This window comes from Lutra lutra, chromosome 13, assembly GCF_902655055.1.
Source record: "Lutra lutra chromosome 13, mLutLut1.2, whole genome shotgun sequence".
Classification (NCBI taxonomy): domain Eukaryota; kingdom Metazoa; phylum Chordata; class Mammalia; order Carnivora; family Mustelidae; genus Lutra; species Lutra lutra.
The window spans coordinates 90,851,126-90,865,540 of NC_062290.1; the positions used below are offsets into that span (position 1 = coordinate 90,851,126).

At 53.1% G+C, this 14,415-nt stretch overlaps 1 protein-coding gene across 11 annotated transcripts in view; it reads left to right on the forward strand.

Annotated features, from left to right (window-relative positions):
• The first annotated feature begins 212 nt into the window (after positions 1–212).
• PRRC2B (proline rich coiled-coil 2B) overlaps positions 213–14,415 on the forward strand; it is an 89,354-nt gene continuing 75,151 nt past the window's right edge. For 8 of the 11 annotated variants that reach the window (XM_047700643.1, XM_047700649.1, XM_047700645.1 and 5 more), the window contains exon 1: positions 272–375. The gene's annotated coding sequence lies outside the window, so the exon portion shown is untranslated. Of the gene's footprint in view, positions 376–14,415 lie in introns of all 11 variants that reach the window. The other 3 variants (XM_047700654.1, XM_047700655.1, XM_047700644.1) reach the window with 3 other exon arrangements.

The window sequence follows — 14,415 nt, forward strand, 5'->3', positions numbered from 1 at the left end:
GCCCGCTGCCCGGCCCCTCCCCTCCCGGGGCCCCTAGCCCCCCTCAGGCCCGGCGGCGCGGCAGGGGGCGCTGCGCGGGCCGAGGCGCGGCTGCGGGCGGCGGCGGGAGGCGGAGGCCGGAGGAGGCGGGGGCGGCGGCAGGCGGGGGGCGGGGAGCCGAGCGCGAGAGGGAGGCGAGCGGCGAGACACAGGCTCCGAGGCTCCAGCGAGCGAGCGAGCGACGAGCGAGCCCGGGAGGGAGGGAGGGAGCGAGGGAGCGAGCGAGCGAGCAGCCGCGCCGCCGCCTCGCAATCCGCCGCCATCCCGCCGCCTCCGCGCCCGACCGCCGCCCGACTGCCATCGCCCGGCCCAGTCGCGCCCGCGGAACCAGACCAGGTGGGCCGGGGCGGCGCGGGGCGGCGCGGGGCGGGCCGGGGCCGGGGCGGCGGTCAGGCGCTAAGATGGAGGCGGCGCGGCGGCGCGGCCCGGCCGGGCTTTGTCTCGGCGGCGGCTGACTGACAGCGGCGAGCCCGGGCCCGGCCGCCCTCCGTCCGCGAGCGCCGCGCCGCCGCCGGGGGCCGGCCGGCCGGGGTGAGGGCCGGGGCCGCGGGGCCGGGCGGGGGACGGCCTGGGGCGGGGAGGCGGCGGCGGGCTGGCCGGGCCCGGGCTCGCCATTGTTGTGCGGCGCCGCGCGGCCTGGGCGGGCGGCGGGGCCGGGGCCGGGGCTGCGGGGGCCGCCGTGTCCCGGGGGCCGCCTCCCGAGCGTCCAGGCCGGCGGTCCCGAGCGCCCCGCTGCTCTGGAAGTGGTCGGGGCGGCCTTCCCGCGCCCCCCGCCCCCTCTCCTCTCCCGGGCCGACCTGCCCGGGCACCACCCCGAGCGGGAATCCCGGGGTCGGGGCGTCCCCCACGGCCGCAGGGCTGGGGGGTGGCGGGGGGCGCGGCGGTTCCCCCCCCCCCCCCCGCCGCGGGCCCGGGGACTCGGCGTTCGGGGGCAGGGGGCTCGGAGCCGCCGACGGCCGCGGTTTCCGTGCGCGAGCGACAGGATTATTTTCGAAATACTTAATGTTCTGCTACTGAGAATGTTTAATAATAAACAGGATGTCGCTGCTCGGGGCCTGCCAGATGGGGGTTTGTTGTTTTTGTTTTTTTGTTTGTTTTTTTTCCTCCTTCCCTTCTTTTTTCGTTTTGTCCCTTCTCCTAAGTCAGAAACAGCACTATTGAAATCGTGGGCCTCTGGAGTGAATTTGCCTATACAGAATTGGAAGGTGGCTTTCTCTTTTCTCCCTCGCTTTCTAAATATCGTGGGAGGTCCGAGCCCACCTTTAGGCAAGAAGAGGAGGTGTTTTTCCAGGGGATGGTTAGCTTGGAGGAAGTGGGGAGAACGGGGGCTGGGGAGGCTCTCAAGACTGTGTCGTTTGCTACATGGCTGCCAGGGAGAAACCTTCAGAAGCCTTTGGTTTCCAGGATTGTTAAATTAGCCCTGAGATCCCCCCCCCCCGCCTTAAGATCGTGTGTGCATTTTATGTGGCTTTATACATTATCCAGTTTGGTTTTTGGAACCATCCGTTTGAAGTCCTAGCGTGGTTTCCATCTGCAGCCTTCCGGCCCGTGTACAGTGCTGTGTGGTGTAAGGGACTGGGAGGCCCAGGCTTTGGGGTGCAAATCCTTCTGCCAGAGAAATCTACGGTCTAGAGAGGCTTTGCTGGCATAGTGCATTCTCTGCCTTGTAGGGTTAGGGCGATGGTGAAAGAGCTAAAAGAGCCTGGCACACAGTTAGTGTTTAATAGTTGTTTCTGCTGCTGTTTCTGTACCTGCCATCAACCCTCTGGGATGGAATCCAGCCGCTGCGTTGCCACCCATAGGGGGCTGACCCGATCCAGTCGGTGGATGCCACAGGTGCTGGGGCTAAGGCACTCAGCCCATGGAACATCTCTCTCTGGGCCCTTGTGCATTCAGTGCTGGGCCTCTGTGGAGAGACAAGGACGGGAGAGACTACCCTTTGGAGCCCCCCAGGAACTGGCTTGTGTGGTAATGTTACCATCCTTGGGTCTAGGGGTGCCTGTCCCCTCTAAAGGCAGGTCTGCAGCTTGGCTGAAGGCAGTTCTAGAACAGTGGGAGATGTTGAGAACAACAAGCAGAGGCTGGGGACTCCTGCCTTTTGAGGATGACTGCTTTCCTTTGGGAATGGCAAATAATCACCTGGGGAGCCTGTGCTTGTTCGGGCAGGTGTCTCTTGGAGCCTGGATTCTGCTCCTTATTGGGTTACCTTATGCAAGTCCCTGAGCTGCAACTCCTCCATCTGTCTGTAAAATGGGAATAATTAATGCCTTGCCTTGGGTATCTGTTGGGGCTCTTGTGAGCCTCACTTTCTGTTTGTGGCAAACTGCTTCTGTCCATAGGAGGGTGATGAAAATGTATGTTGTTTTTGTTGGTTGCCGAGTTTTCTGGTCCTTGCTCCAGTCCTGATCTTTTTCTCCCGTTCCTCTGGCTGATGGCCTGTGACTTCCCCACCCTCAAATTCTATCCCTCAGTGATTTTTTTTTTAAGATGTTATTTATTTATTTGACAGACAGATCATAAGTAGGCAGAGAGGCAGGCGGGGGGGGGGGGTGGGGAGAAGCAGGCTCCCCGCTGAGCAGAGAGCCCAATGTGGGGCTCCATCCCAGGACCCTAGGATCATGACCTGAGCTGAAGACAGAGGCTTTAACCCACTGAGCCACCCAGGTGCCCCCATAGCTGATATTTTTATATCACGACTACTTAATGCCTGGAAGCACTAGACTGGCCTAGAACAGCTAGTCTGCTCACGGTGTTTATTGGTGAGCATAGCAGGGACTGAGGCTAACACAGGGGAAATTGACCCCAGTCTTGGTGGCAGGTGAGGGCTGCGACCAGGCCACACCTGTAGCTTGTTTGTAAATGTCCCTGGAGACCCTCTCTTGGGCTGAGTGATTCTGTAATCTGGGAATTTGTTTTGGTGCATTTTGACATTCCCACAACCATCTTGGTTTTGTTGTGTTTTCTTAAAACCTCCTCGGAACCTCCTCCAGGCCCACTGGCTGTTGAACTGAGACATCTTAGCAGGGCCATGTCACCCTGTCAGTGTTCCCAGCTTCCTGCCTCTTGGCCCTTTTTTTCTATCTGATTTCATTCTGGCCAGGTCTGGCTCTGGACTGTTTTTTAGCTGGTTTGTTAGGGAAGGAGATGAATACCCTGCCCTTCCCAGCAAGCTTTTGGTTTACCTGTGAATTTTCAGCTTTGGAAGGCCTCATGGAGGGGCTTTATTTCAGCTCGCTGGAGGTTGGGGTGGGGGGGGGGGAGAGGCTGCTGCTTACAGTGGCCTGGGTCCTCTCCAGTCTCCTTGGAGCCCAGATGGGTAAAGAGCCTGGGGAAGGGAGAGCCAGAAAACCCTGGGAGAGTGGAATTTCAGGAATGGCAAGTCAGAACTAGTTCCAGCACGGTCTGCTGGCCTGGCCTGGCCTGGCCTGGCCGAGGGATTTTTGTTTTGCCTGTTCACCATCCCCCACCCACTTTTAAATTTCAGTTCTCTTTTTTTGCAAAGGATTATTTTATTGTACTTTAAAGCTTTTTTTTTTTTTTTTTTTTTAAGCTTGCACCAAGTACTGACTCATGTTGCTAATGGTTGTATGCTGGTTATATGTCTCATTATTCTACCATTTAAGATTGATCATTTCTATGTTGGTTTCTGTTTCAAACCAGAAGAGGCCAGGTGGGCTAGTGCGGTGTATTTCTAAATTTGATAATGAGACTTCTCTACCGTCAGGCATTTGTATCTTGTTGTGGTTTGGCAGATAGCAGATAGGATCTGTCTACATGGATTTTAGCAGTATCCTCCCCTTGAAATATAAAATTTCCAGCAGAGATCTGTTGGGCTTTATGCTCTGAATTTCATATCTTGGTCAGGCCTAACTAGACTGTCTGCTTTTCAAGTCATGACTCAATTTCTTTCTTAAGAAAGTCCCATTTTTTCTGGGTCTTGTATAACCTTAAGAACCTTTGGTCTGTCATTTGGACAAAGAAAGGGATCGCCTGGGGTGCTCAGAGGGGGGAGAGAGAGAGGAGAAAGACGGTGAGATATCTGATGAAATAAAATTAGTTATGACAAGCTTTTAGGTTTTAAAGGTGCCATTTGGACCAGGCCTCCTCACCTGGGAGCTCCAAACACCCAGCTCCGCTGTCGGTGGTACAGGTCATTGTTTGTCCCTGTGGCAGGCCTGCGGGGAGCCTCTGCACCCGGAGGAAGGCTGCCTGTGTGACTCGAGCCAGGAGTCTTGGTTGAGCCTTGTCGTTCCCCATACTTGTTGACTGTCATCCGTGGCTGGGTTGTGCCCAGAAGATGCCGGCAGCGACAGGGGCTGCCTGCAGAGGGAGGGGCGGGGGTGGGGGGCAGAGTGAGGTCGATCTTGATCTTAACTTGCTGGCGGTCTTTCACGGTCTCTCTGAGAGTACTTCCTTCCGCTCCCACCTCCGCAACTGGTTTTGTAGCTGTGCTCTGTATCCTTTTCTCCTCCTCCGAGAGACCCATTGGCCTTTTCCTCTTGGTGGTGGTGCAGAGGCAGTGATTTATTGATTTTCGAAGTCCTTGTCCTGCAGCAGGTGCCCCTGGAGCATGTGCTCTTTGCCGGGCACTGCGCAAGGCCTGTTACAAATGTTTTTCCCTATTCGTAAAAGTAACATTTTTACTGGGAAGGAAATTGAAAAATAGTGAAAAGAATAAAGATAAAAATACAAATACAAATCACCTGTAACCTCACCATCCAGAGAGAATCGCCGTAAAGTCCGGTGTATTTCCTTTGAGTGTGTGTTTGTTTTTTCAAAATCAGTAAACTACTGTATATACCACTCACAGTTTATAGTTCTTAACATTATAGGTGTTTTCCTAATACTGTTATTTTTAAGTAAGCTCTCCGCCCGACATGGGACTTGAACTCATGACCTCTGAGATCAAGGGTCGCATGCTCTACCTCCTGAGCCAGCCGGGAGCTCCCAAAATATATTTTATCAGTTGTGTAATTGCTTTATATGGATATGCCATGATTTATCGAATCCTCTTTTGTTAGACATTTGAACTGTTGCTACCCACTTGTAAACAGATTTTTAGGGTGCATCCTGGCACGTACATCTTGGGGTGCATTGCTGATTATTTCCCGTGAGGGGCATTTGCAGAACAGGGAGAATACAGGCTCCTTCTTCAGTCCTTTTGGGCACACAGTGGGTTTTCGCCTTCGGCCCTTGTCACTTTTGACTCCAGCCTTGTCTGCAGGGCGGACCCCGGGCCACAGGCGTGCTTTTCCGTGCGGCCCGGGGCGGGGCGGTTCTTGAGTGGGACGCTCAACCAACTGAGCCGCCTAAGTGCCCCTTTTCACAACTTTAAATACGCCTTTTTTTTTTTTCTATAGGAGAAGGCATTTTCTTTCTTTTTTTTTTTTTTAAAGATTTTATTTATTTGTCAGAGAGAGAGAGAAAGAGAGAGAGAGAGATCACAAGTAGGCCGAGAGGCAGGCAGAGGCAGAGGGAGAAGCAGGTTCCCTGCCGAGCAAGGAGCCCGATGTGGGACTCGATCCCAGGACGCTGGGATCAGGACCTGAGCCGAAGGCAGCCGCTTAACCCACTGAGCCACCCAGGCATCCCTAAATACGCTTTTTAAAAACAATATTTTGTAGTAGAGTATACATAGGTTTATCATTTTTCCCCAAAGGTTTATTTGTTTATTTATTTGTCAGAGAGGGGGTGTACATGCACAAGCTGGGGAGCAGGGGCAGAGGGAGAAGCAGGCTCCTCACTGAGGGGGGAGCCTGACACGGGCTCGATCCCAGAACCCTGGGATCAGGACCTGAGCTGAAGGCAGACGGCTAATGCACTGAGCCACCCAGGTCTCTCTCTAAGGTTTATCATTTTAACTGTTTTTAAGAGTACCAATTCAGTGACCTCATGTGCATTCACAGTGTGGTGCAACCGCCGCCCGTCTCCAGAACTTTATCACCTTCCCAAACTGAGCCTGTACCCGTTGAACACGGATCCCTCATTCCCCTCCCCTCAGCCCCTGGCAACCACCGTCTCCCTTCTCTCTCTCTCTCTCTCTAAGTGGAATCATACAGTGTTTGCCCTCTTGTGTTTGGCTTTTTTCACATGCTGTTTTCAAAGTTCATCTGTGCTGTAGTAGGTGTTAGGACTCCATTCCTTTTCCTGACTGAATAATACTCCATATCCCATTCCATATATCACAGTGTGTTTATCCAGTCATCTGTCAGTAGATGACAACTTTTTTTTTTTTTTTAAGATTTTGTTTATTTGACAGAGAGGTCACAAGTAGGCAGAGAGGCAGGCAGAGAGAGAGGGGGAAGCAGGCTCCCTGCTGAGCAGAGAGCCCGATGTGGGGCTCGAACCCAGGACCCTGAGATCATGACCTGAGGCGAAAGCAGAGGCTTAACCCACTGAGCCACCTGGGCGCCCCTAGATGACAACTTATAAATGCCATCTTGCCTTTGTTTATTGACTGACACATTTACCCTCGTGGAGTGAGGGAGGGAGTGTGGGCCACAAAGCAGAATTCTGTTGCTTCCTGGGGCTCGCCGTTTTCGGTGTCTGGCAGGGAGGGTGCCTGCGTGCAGAAGGGGCAGCGGAGCTGCGAGGAGGCTCTCTCGTGGAAGTGTGCAGAGGAGTCGGGGCCACTTGGCCTGGGTAGGCGAGGGAAGGTCCTGGAACATGTAGCAGACTTGAAGTCAGCGCCCGGCTGGTTCAGTCAGTGGAGCATGTGACTCTTGATCTCGGGGTTGTGAATTTGAACCCCTCGTTGGGTGTAAAGATGCTTAAAAAACAAAATCTTACAAAAAGAAAGAAAGAAGTATCCATTGAAAACGGTATGCCAAGCCCTGGAGTATTAAAAGTGTGTTTCTAAGTTGAAATCGGAAATGTGTGGGCTGCAGTAGAAAGCTTGTGGGTCAGCTTGCTCTCCAGAGCGCTGGAGCCCTTTGGATGGGAACCTGTTGTGTGAGCGCTGTGCAGTGGCTGGTCACCAGCCTGGGGGAGGGCAGGTAGGACTTGGGCCCTGGGCAGCCGGAGGTGACTCTCCCACTGACCTTGGAGATCACCTTGGAAATCGTATCCTTGTGTAGAATGATGGGATGCATTTCTGCAGGACCAACTGGAAAAAGGAGGTCATCCTGGCCGCTCTCTCCAGGGCTCTTTTGTGTCTCCCGGAGCTCTCTTCGGCAGGTGTTGTTTACACACAGTGCAGAGCTTCAAGAACTTCTCTGTCCTGGGCCGCACGGAAGGCGCGCCTGTCTGGGGGGGGGCCTGTCCCTGCCGCCTGGCTGACCTGGCGTGAGGGTGAATGGGCTGAGTGTTCCCGAGTCGCTGGGGACAGTGGAGACCTTGTCCTCGAGCAGAAAGTGGGATTTTCTTCTGATATAAAATTAATTGCAAAAGTATACATACTCATTAAAAACAAGAAAAAAACAAGTGTATGGAGAAAAAAATGAAAGCTCTTTCCTCCAGCTTCCCAGGCAGTAAGTACTGTTTATAGTTGGGCGTGTTTATCCTCCCAGACTCTGGATGCGCGTGTAAATGTGGCCCTTTGTAGGTAGCTTCTAGAACACAGAGATGGGGTCATACTGCTTTTCTTGTACCACAACATGCATTTTTAAACATGTCAAGAGAATTTTTTCGGATTAATATATACAGATCTATCACACTTTCAGTGTTTTTTAAAAAATAATATTTATTAAGTTTTAAAAAATCTATAAGTGTATGAAGAAAAGAACCCGAAAATAATTTATAATTCCACGGCCCAGATATTTCCAGTTTACTCTTTAAAAAAGGTAGAGGGGGTTGTCTGGGTGGCTCAGTTGTTAAGCGTTTGCCTTGGGCTCAGGTCATGATCCAGCATCCTGGGATTGAGTCCCACATTGGGCTCTGACGGGCTCCCCGCTCAGCAGAGAGCCTGCTTCTCCCTCTCCAGCTCCCTTCTGCATGTGTTCCCTCTCTTCACTGCCTCTCTCCGTCAAATAAATAAATAGAATCTTTTTTTTTTTTTTTTTTTAAAGGTAGTTAGGGGCGCCTGGGTGGCTCAGTGGGTTAAAGCATCTGCCTTCGGCTCTGGTCATGATCCCAGGGTCCTGGGATCGAGTCCCACATCGGGCTCTCTGCTCGGCGGGGAGCCTGCTTCCCCCTCTCTCTCTGCCTGCCTCTCTGCCTACTTGTGATCTGTCTCTCTGTCAAATAAATCAGTAAAAAAAAAAATCTTAAAAAAAGATAGTTAGAAAATTTAAGCTGTATTAAAAGGTGTAAGGGCTCTTTTTCAGTCTCTCTGCAGAGAAGGCGCTATGAGAAGTTTCTTGTCATTCCTTACAGAAAAGAAAAATGGTGCACATTATCCCTGCACGCACATTTATATTCTTAAAGCATGCTTCCCTTCGCAAGTAATAAAATGCGTGTGCTCCGCGATGGTCTCTCCGACGGATTACATCATCTGGTTGGCAATGGCAGAGAGTACTTTGTGCATATACTTGATTTAACCTCTTTCCTATTTTTTTTTTTTAAAGATTTTACTTATTTATTTGACAGATCACAAGTAGGCAGAGAGGCAGGCAGACAGAGAAGAGGAAGTAGGCTCCCTGCCAAGCAGAGAGCCCGAGCGGGGCTTGATCCCAGGACCCTGAGATCATGACCTGAGCTGAAGGCAGAGGCCTTAACCCACTGAGCCACCCAGGTGTCCCTAACCTCTTTCCTATTGATGGACATCTGGGCTATTTCTAATTTTTGGATGTTACACAATTTTGGTAAAATTCTGCCAGATTTTTCTTGAGAAACATATAATTTGTGTCTAATAGCGTGTGAGGGTTTCTGCGGCGTGGTCTCTTCCACTTGGATGGCATTTTGGTAAGAGTTCTGCTGAATAACTTCAGAAAACTGTGTCCGTTTATAAACAGTAGTGTGCGCGCGTGAGTGTTTCCGGACCGTGGACTTACGCATCATTATGGATGAGCTTGTTTCCCAGATCAAAGGCACCGCAGTCCGAGTAGGATCCTGGATTTTGTTTTGGGAGCGACATTTACCGTGGTCTGGAGGCTTGGAGAGGCGGCCATGGCAGGAGGTGCTCTCCCTGGGGGAGGGCCAGGAGGGGTTGCGAGGAGAGGCACAGGTAGCCTGTTGGCACAGATGTTTTCTTCCAGCCTTTACACCCCGGAGCCTAGCCTCTCTGGAGGTTTCTGAGGCTCCCATTTTGTAGCCCTTGGTGGTTTTTTGCTGTTGATATTTCTTGCTGTGTGGGACTTACTTGGAGGCCAACCCTCTGTTGCGTTTCCTGATCACGGCTGTCGTGCAGGTCTGCTCAGCCACTCAGCCTGCTCTACCCCTTGGCCTCTCGGCCCTGTCTTTCCCCATCTGGTTATTCCAGGAAATCATGCCTCCTGGGTGAAGTGACCGCAGAGATGAAACCCCTGGAGATGCCCAGATGATATTTCATCAGGCCAGGTGGGGAAGGATTTGTGCTCTGGTGAGAGAAAGTGCCCAGTGGGGGTGCGGTTTGGGATGGCGCCTCTGGCCCCGAGGGTCGGCGTCCTTACCTTGACCTGGGAGAAGTCACCGGCAGAGGGGGGGCATGCCTGGCCCCCTCCTGCTCCTTTCCTGATGGGGGGGTACCCCTTGGCTTTGAGGTCCACTGCCTTCTTCCTGGTTGAACCCAGGTTCAACCGCTTGCGAGCTGGGTGATTCAAGGTGGTCATCTTTCAGAGTCCCTGTCCTCCTTGTCTGCAGAATACGGCAGTAACGCCTTCCTCCTGGATGGGGCGAAGCCTTCCGCAGGTCGCTCGCCAAAGTGTTTCTGAGGTACCTGGCACTAGGCAAGCAGGCTGGCAATAAACAGTAGCTACTAATGGTTCCTGGATGCAGCACCAGCCGAGGCCTAGGGGTTTGGAGTAGGCAGGCGTATACACTTGGGGCTCCTTTGTTGACTAGATGTTAGTGTTTCTCATAGTGTGCTGGGCCCTGTGCTACACGCAGAAGACTGAGACCCAAATCAAAGGGCCCCTGCCGTCACCTCTAGGAGCTCAGACCCCTTGACCAGGGGTCTCCCCGAGGGGCAAGTGCATCAGAGCACTCTGCCATCCTTCTCTCTGTCCGAGGTAAATACCACCTTGCCGGGCTGTTGGGTTGCTTGCTGCTGCCCTGTGCCAAGCCCCTGCTATTCCTGGAGAATTTCGGGTAAATATCTTGAGGAGTAAAGATGAGTGTGTTCAGGTAGTTGATGGGTGCAAGGCTGGCTCCCCCCGACCGGGCATCGGTGGACGGGAATGTTCGTTTCTGTCCCTCACACCTGCTTGCGGTAGGCTTCAAGAAGCAGGGTACAGCCTTGGAGCCTCCACTTCCCGCCAGATGGCGTGAACCCTGTCTTAGAGTGTTTGCTGTGACCGTGGCCCCTGCTCAGCTCAGAAACAAGGCAGGGCGTTGATTCTGTGTTGCTCAGTTTACCCAGACCTTAAAAACAATGTGTCGGTAACCATACAGGCTTGTTAAAAAAACCCCAAACACTCCAGAAGTGCGCAAAGTAGAAAGTGAGTCATTTCATCCTGTCTGCTATCCCTTTTTCAGATCAAGAGATGACTGCTGTCTTGAGAACAGTTTTGTTTTCCACTAATGGGAATGCTTTAACTCTGCATATGAATTTTAAGTGACCGCTGGAAAACAGGAGACAGGAATTTTATAGGCACATTTTTTTTTTTTTTTTCCTGAGAGAGAGAGAGAGAGAGAGGGGTGGGGAGAGGGAGGGTGGGGTGAGGACCAGCAGAGGGAGAGAGAGAGAAGAATCTTAAGCAGGTTCCGCTCAGCGCAGAGCCAGACACAGGGTTTGCTCAGGCAGGGCTCCATCTCACGATCCCGAGATCATGACCTGAGCCGAAATCCAGAGTCGACAGAGTCGGGCACTTAACTGACTGGACCACCCAGACTCCCTTATTGGTATATCTTAATGTCAATAAAGACAAGTAAAAGACATTTTACTTTACATATGGTTCCCCAGCATTGTCACTGGGTCCTTTCTTGTTCTCTTAAGGAATAAAAAAGGCCGTCACCTCGTTCTTTGCCACTCTGGATGAGTCCTGACACTGCGGGGTCGCCGTTGGTGGCAGCAAAGAGCGGCTGTAACCAGCGCATGCAGCCCTGCCCCGGGTCTTCAGGTCATAGGGTTTGGTGTCGTCCCGGGAGTGGGGGACAGAGTAGGCCGTGCACTCTGGGACAGGAACCTGTTGAGGGTAGGGAGTGGCACAGTGTGGTGTGTGAGGACTGGTGGGGGAGACGATGGAGTGGTGAGGGGGCTGCAGGATTGTGAGAAGAGAGTTCCATCAGTGCGGGTCACATTGCTTTAAGACTCCTTATGAACAAGTGAATAACGTTGGTGTGTTTCCACCTGTGCTACAGGCACAGGCGCGCCGGTGAAAGCCCCTGGGAACGCTGGTCCCTTATTTTCGGGTTCTTCCTTTTTGTTATTTCACACATTGGTGACCCAGTGACAGTAATCTTCCTTGGTTCCTGTAGCATTGGAGGCTCCCGGAATGAATAGCATGTAGGTTCTGGGGTCTGGTCCTTTGGGCTCGTTGGAGATGGTTTAAACCAACTCAGTCCTTTTAGCCCCTCTGCCTTCAGCGTGTGTGGGTGAGTAATTTACTTTCATCAAAGAAAAGGTGGATTTCTGGGGCCTGCGTTGTTGCTGAACCGTCTCTGTGAGCAGACACCCCAGCGCCTGGGGCTCGGTATATGGGACAGGAGGGGCTTGACGGCAGAGGACAGAGTGACCTCAGCCCGTTCCTCCTCCACCTGTGGCCTCCATGCCGGGACAATAGGACTGCCCCTTCTGCAGTGGTGAGGACGGTCCTCCATGCAGTGGTGGTGGTGGTGGTGGCAGTGGCAGCGACCCTGCAACCCCGCAGGCCTGGTGCACCTGCGGGGCTCCTTCCTCCCTCTGATTAAAGGGCGCCTTTCCCTCCAGGTGCGGTGCCTTGTTGCTCGGGAGTCTCCTTTGGGGCTTGTCAGGAAGTCCCTGTGGCCTCTTTTCTGCCTCCTCCCGGTGGAGCCCCAGGAGTGCCATGGTCGGAGGAGGGCTGGAAGATGGGGCCTTTGTTTTGTTGTGAGCGGCTGTTGGAGGGCGTTTGCCCTTTGTCGTTCACCTGGGGGAGGGTCTGGGGTCTCCTTCCAGCCTTTCAGTTCCTTGGGCACAAACGAGAAATATGCTTCATAGAAATGTCAGACAGTCCACAGATACTGGCCCAGGTGTATCTACGAACACGTACTGGGAATTTGGTTGTAGCATTGTTTGTCGTAGTACACAGTTGGAAATAACTTTTCCTTTCTTTTCCTTTTAAGATTTTGTTTATTTGTTTGAAGGTCGGGGACACAAGTAGGGGAGGGGTAGACAGAGCCGGACAAGCAGACTCCCCGCTGAGCTGGGGCGCCTGATGCGCAGGGCTCAGTCCTGGGACCCTGAGATCATGACCTTGAATCCAGGTCACAGGCTTAACTGACTGAGCCCCCCAGGGCGCCCACAGTTGGCAGTAATTCCTACATCTCTCCGTAGGGCAGCGGGTAAATGTGGTACAGTTACACAGGGAAATACTAAATGTAGGCCTTCAAAAGGATGAGGAGGATTGGTATATTATTTTCTTAGATGACCAGGTGTGCTCAGAGAAGAAGGTGAGCTGCCGCACACTAGGGAACTTCCCTGTCGGTAAAGCATAACTTGACCGGGAGCTGCTGCTGGGTTGGTGTGAGCTGAGGGAAGAGGGTATGAAGGGTGTCCCCCAGGCTAGTGGTGATCACCTTTTTTTTTTTTTAAAGATTTTATTTATTTATTTGACAGAGCTCACAAGTAGACGGAGAGGCAGGCAGAGAGAGAGGGAAGCAGGCTCCCTGCGGAGCAGAGAGCCCGATGCGGGGCTCGATCCCAGGACCCTGAGATCATGACCTGAGCCGAAGGCAGCGGCTCAACCCGCTGAGCCACCCAGGCGCCCGGTGATCACCTTTTGAGCTGGAGCAGCTCTTCTTACGGCCTTGAGCATTATTCGCATTTATTAGGCCGAATGTGTGTTTGTGACATCTAATGGTTGCGGAGAACCGGTCACAAAGGTCACCCGTGTGAATGTGAACGACATACATGCGCGTGGAGAGCGGTCCCCGGACCGGGCAGTCGGTGCATTTTTGGCTCTCCCCTGGCAAGAGCTTCTCCCAGGCTCTGTGTTTTGCTCAGCTTCCTCCCGAGTGCCCTGGCTGCCGGTGTTGGGGCCCTGGTGGCTCAGAGGACTCTACCCGAGTCAGTCATGTGTGTCTGCTCATCTGTCGGTGGCCCTCGGAAACTGCTTTGTTGATCTGGTTAGAAAGAACAGTCCAGTACAAATACCATCTCCAGTTTCTGTTCTCTGCTAAATCAGACCGTACCAGAAAGAACATAGATTTTAGTGGCATTTGCCGAGAGCTGCTCACTTGCTGATTCACCGCTCTCTGGAGGTGGAAAAGGAAGGAGGAATCCAGTACAGGTGGGGGGTGGTGGTGGGTGTGTGTGTGTGTGTGTGTGTGTGTGTGTGTGTGTGTGATGTGTTTCTTTTATTTGCCAGGTCCCTGGCAAGTTCTGACCCTGGAGAGAGAGGCCTGTGTGTGGCACATCTCTCTAACTGTCCATCTCCAGCTGTAAATTGAAATTGTCTTTTCTTGTTGTTGTTAAATTAACTGCATTTTCAAAAGAGGAGTTAGGCCAGGAACTCTTTCCAGACTGCAGTGGATTTCTAGTCAGGAGTCCTCTGCAGGCTTCGGCCCATGCCCGTGAGCTAGGTGTGTAGGGACTGACCCCGTGGCCCATGAAGAAAGGAGCCATAACAGTTGAAGTTGGTCAGGAGCCATGACAAGGGTCACTGAAACCGTCCGGCGGGAACTGTGGCTTGGAGCTTCAAGACAGACCCCTGTGTATGAGGAGCTTGGAGCTGCCACACTTTCTGGGGCTCTGGGACCTCTGTTGGAGTCCCTCCCCGATGCAGTGCCTGCCCAGACCCCACTCCAGCACACCCTTAACCCGCACCCTCACCACAGCACCAGGAGTACTGGCAGAGCCTGGGAGTACTGTGAGCGTCGTATCCTGGTGGCCACATGGTCATTCTCTGGGGCCCACTGAGTGCCTGTGTTTTGGAGCCGACTTGGATGTCAGGCTTACCTGGGTTTGAGCTCAGGTGTTCCAGTGTCCTGACTTGTTGGTAGTGACCTTGGGCCAGTCTTGCAACCTCTCAGACTTAGCGTCTTGTCTGTAAAATGAGGTGCACGTACCGTTTTCTTTTCATTTGACAGAGAGCACAAGCAGGGAGAGCAGCAGGGAGAGGGAGAAGGAGGTCATTGCAGAGCAGGGCGCCCAACTCGGGCCTGGATCCCAGGACTGTGGGA